Genomic DNA, 5,000 nt, shown 5'->3' on the forward strand with positions numbered 1-5,000 from the left:
TGTGTGTGGGTACATATTTATGCATGTATGTATGTATGGATCTTTGCACGTATGTTCGTATGTACTTTTGTTTGATATATGCATTGTGTATGTATGTGAATGTATGTGTGCGCGAGCATGCAATTGACAGCATATGCCTCTATATGTCCTAAAATGTAATGTATAGGAAAGGAGCTACTCTTACTGTGCACTGTCTCCATCGACCAAAGTTAGCCTTTTATTCGTCTGTTATTTTTTTTTTTTTTTAAACCATATTTTTAAGTATTTGTTTCTCTAGCTTGTTTCACATGTTGGCGCACCTCTAAGGAATATTGTTTCATTATATCCATCTGGCACGAAATCTTTTTCAGATGTTTCCCAAACCAAAAGACCCTCTGTCTCGAACTAGGTCACTCTTTCCATTTGTCCAAACAACGTAGTTGTGTCATCTTTCTTTCTAATCTCTACTCATACGTTTTGTCTTCTAAACTGGGGTCGAATCTGTTTCCTACTCTTTGTATTCTTTCGTGCATACACCTAACTATAATACAGTATAAAGTGTAACAGATATGCATGTTCGATACTGGGACACAGTGTAGATGCTTCCATCAGTGAATTTCAGCTATGAACTCGCTGATATCGTCCGGTTGTATTATTTCTTCTTCCGTGTTGTTCCACGAATCAGTCTATCTGTATGAACATTTGTACTTCTTAACATCCTTCAAATACTTCGTCTCTTTCGGCTTCTTTCATCGTCCTCTGGTTTTCCTTGTGGCACAACAGAAAACCTTCTTTTGATGAGAAACTTTGAACAGACAGGAGGTAAACGAAGACGGGAGGGATGCGCAGGACTTTGGAAGATTTGGTCAAGAATATACCACTCCACTTCGTTCGACTTGGTTTGTGGCGGTGGATCCAGCGATCTCTGGGGTGGGAGGTGGAGGGGTGGAGGGATGGAGCGTGGATCGAACTTGGGTCCTCGACTCCGAAACGCTAACCACTGCACCAGTAAGCCGTATGTGTGTGTGTGTGTGTGTGTGTGTGTGTGTGTGTGTGTGTGTGTGTGTGTGTGTGTGTATTCACCTTGGTCTTTCACCTTGGTCTTTGGATCACGTGTTGGACTCGTGATCGACAGCTATTTCCCTCACGAAAGAGAGCTCAGAGCTCGTATGACCGATCTATGGGTAATGCTTTGACCTTACACGCACACACACACCCAGCTCCCCGCCCACGAGAGTTGGAGTAACGACTCGAATCGCAGCGATACTGAAATTATTTTCAGCCCTGAGCAGGATTCGAACCCGGACCCGTATATATATGTGTGTGTGTGTGTGTGTGTGTGTGTGTGTGTGTGTGTGTGTGTGTGTGTGTGTGTGTGTGTGTGTGTGTGACCGCGCGCGCGTCCGTGTGAAGGTATATTCATGCTTTGTTGCCTGTTTATATATGTGAGTGATAACATATATATTTAACTATAGTGAGATTTTCCCCCGTGAAGAGGGTTGCCAACCCATTGCCCACTCTGGCCCCAAAGCCGAAAAAGAAGGAGGAGGGAGGAGTGTACCTCCTCGTACTATATACATTGCGAAAGGAAAACATATGGACACCTTGCCCCTTTTTTAACTCTATGCAAACACCCTTTAACACATCAACCCCCAGTGCCTTTAAAGGCTTTGTTTTGGCTAACGTCATGCGATTCTATCCAGCCTAGTTGGGACTCCTGGGGGTTAAAGAGTTAAATACAGTCTCCTGTATTCCTACTCTTCTTTCCTCTGTTCAACCTTGACATGTAACAACATATTTGCCTCTTCCATCGTTATCCCTTTCTTCAGTTGCTCATTCATCCTTTCCTTCCATCTTCCTCTCTTTTCTAACACGTTTGCTGATTTGTAATTTGTTTTTACCAGTCACTCATTCCATTCTTTTTTAATATGCCCATACTATCTCAGCACTTTCTCGAAACTGATTCGTTTCTGTTTGCTGTCTAGTCGATTCTTGTCACTACACACCATCCTCGACTGATCCAGCTTCCGTAATATTGTTACCTAGTTCCAACAACCTACACATATCTCAACAATTCACTTCCATACAGAAGCGTGGGTTCAACTATATTCCATTTATCACACAAACCCTTCACTTCCACAGTGGAAATAAGCGTACATGTTTTTTTGTGTTATCCTCGGCAATTTTGCAATTATTATTTCGAACTATGTTTTCTTGTCATTATCTGCACTTCATGTATATTGATTCTTTGCCAAATAAAATAATTATTATTATTATTATTATTATTATTATTATTATTATTATCATCATTATTAATTATTATTATAAATTATTATTATTATTGCTATTATTATTATTATTATTATCATTATTATTTTTATTATCATCATTATTATTATTATTATTATTATTATAATTATATTATTATTATTAAGAGCTTTCTCTTCATCTTGCATATCTCATGATAATTCTACCCCTCGTCAGTCCAGCCCTCTCTTCTGTAAGCTCATATAGACCAGATCATAAATTCCATTCCCGCCTTTTTCGCTTATCTGCCTCTGGACATATCCTCAGTCCTCAAATCCTCAAAACCAATTTACTAATCTCTTATCTTCTCTCCCGTGATCTCACACCTTAACCACACTTGTAATCAGAGTTGGGCGCGTTCCTCGGTGCGTTCCGCTTTAGTTTGGCCGCGGTTAGCGCTCCCAAACTATTAAAGCAATACAGGTATAGGTGCCGGCATATTATGTGATCTACCCTTTGGATGTGGTATAGTATGTAGCCTACCGGACTTTTATTTCGGTATGAAACTGTCTCTTAAGCTTTAATAGTTTGGATGTGCTAACCGCGGCCAAACTAAAGCGGAATGCACCTAGGAACGCATCGAGGAACGTGCCCAGCTCTGCTTATAATTGTTTTCTCCAACAATTTTTTATCCCATGCACCCATGGCCGTGCACAGTTCACCATATTTCCTCTGGTGTCACGAATTTCTTCTTTCTTTTCTTTTGCCTACTCTTGTTCCTGGAATCATCATTTATTAATTATTATTATTATTATTATTATTAACTATTATTATTATTAATTATCATTATTATTAATTATTTATTATTATTATTATTATTATTATTTTGTTCCTTTGATTCTTCTTAATATTTTTTTCCTCATCATCCTCATCTATTCTCTACATTTTTCAATCCGTTCTAAAAAAATTATTTGTCATCTTTTCCTTAAATACCTCTATTTTTTCCTACAAATCATTTCTACATTCGAATTATGCCCCAGCTTCCAAGTATAATATTATAAGGCCTTTCATGGTTACTTAGACGGGGTTCACAGAGTCTAACGGTTCGTCGAACGCGGTTCGACAGACACGTGTTTAAAGTGATGTGTGAACGGGGTATTTGGGGTTTAACCAACGTGTTCGACAACCAAATACCCTCTATACAGTTTTTACTGTCTAACCTAGGCTACATTCGTGAGATTTATCACACCTGCTCAGATTATATATGTAATTTCAGATCACCAATACAGCGCAACACTGCCGGAGAAGAAGAATCGGGTGTGAATCCAACGCCTTCTTCACGCTAGAACTAGTCTAGAGGTTTTCCAACCGTCTTATCCTGAGTTGGTCGGATCACGCTTTCAAACGAGCCTAGTCAAGCGAGCGCCCATGCAAATGTATGACTACTGGGTTCGGTCGAACTCCTCACAGACTCGTTTTATCTCTTCACCACCGACTGGGTATTGCGGGACAATATGGACTACTGTTGGCGATGATAGAACGCAAATATCACTCAGGTACAGATGGAGGTTAAACGAGAAATGTTCAACAGGGTTCATTTTGTGTACATAGCTGTAAATGTTTTTTTATATGATTAGGAAAACACTAATAATTTAGTCCCATGATTCTAGTAATATTTTCAAATTAATTTACGTAGATTTCGTCTTCAGTAAAAAAAATCCGTTTGACATACTGAACCAAGACAGTTTAGTTTTGAACTTGGAACTGGCGTTCGCGAAGTCGGCTTCAGAGATGACATACCACCGCAAGATTATAACGAAACACTGTCTCTCCCATAACAATGGACATAACTAAAACTACCGTGTACCAAATTTATTAAGAAATAAAAAAATTAGCCATTTAAGATTGAAATTGCTCAATTTGCTTTCAACTAGAATAATTTTCCTTTTATGCCCATAAGGATTCTTGAAATCATGCATGTAGTAGGGGTGTACAGAATATATTGTGTTTGTAATATCGTGTAATGTGTTGTGATCGTGGCACCATATAAAGATGTATAGATGTAACTTTACAAAGCCACCTGGCGGGTTCAGTTATAGTCAGCGCAAGGAGAAATGACCGATGAGGCGGGGCTAGATTTCCCGGTGTTGCCACACATGGGCATCCATGGCGAGAACGTGCGTGTGGATGCAATGTTTTCTGAATGCAGTGTGAGGGGGGCGGGGCCAGAGATTAGATGTAGCGGCAACGTTGCTCTCTCTTTTCCACATGCCATGTCTACACTCGAAGAAACGAAACCTTTGTATAGAAAACATTGCTTTGATTTTTACCTCAGTGGTGGTGTGTGACAAAAATTATAATATAATCATATGTGGCAACATTATAAAATCATAAAATAGAATTATAAAATAAAATAAAATTATGAAATAATCAGATGTGGCACCACAGGGGAACTCCCAGTGCTCCGCCCTAACGGCCAGTTCTCAGTGCAACGGGTATAGTATGTTCCTATTCCCTGCCAATGGATTTATGTTTTCCCGCGTATTCTGGGCGCGAGACGCTTGTCAGCCGTGAGCTAGAGAGCACTCAGCTTTTTTTTCTTGGTGTGTAAAATATTTTGATTTATATCTCATATTTGCAATTTGCAGTGACTTGAATTTAAACCACCATTATATATTACCGACCACGCTGAAGACACCTAGGATTGAGTTCTGAGCAGCCATTGAGGTGCTCTCGAGCACCAGGTTGAGTATTTGTGGTCACCAGACTGTGTG

The 5,000-nt window shown here is 39.5% G+C and overlaps 1 protein-coding gene across 1 annotated transcript in view; it reads left to right on the plus strand.

The window, feature by feature from the left end:
* Positions 1 to 5,000, plus strand: part of LOC143036721 (uncharacterized) — a 45,258-nt gene that overhangs the window by 40,195 nt on the left and 63 nt on the right. The window contains exon 5 of the transcript XR_012967398.1: positions 3,503 to 5,000. This exon is cut by the window's right edge and continues 63 nt beyond it. The gene's annotated coding sequence lies outside the window, so the exon portion shown is untranslated. The remainder of the gene's footprint in view (positions 1 to 3,502) is intronic.

Source organism: Oratosquilla oratoria, chromosome 21, assembly GCF_046742065.1.
Source record: "Oratosquilla oratoria isolate Oo_2021 chromosome 21, ASM4674206v1, whole genome shotgun sequence".
Lineage (NCBI taxonomy): Eukaryota > Metazoa > Arthropoda > Malacostraca > Stomatopoda > Squillidae > Oratosquilla > Oratosquilla oratoria.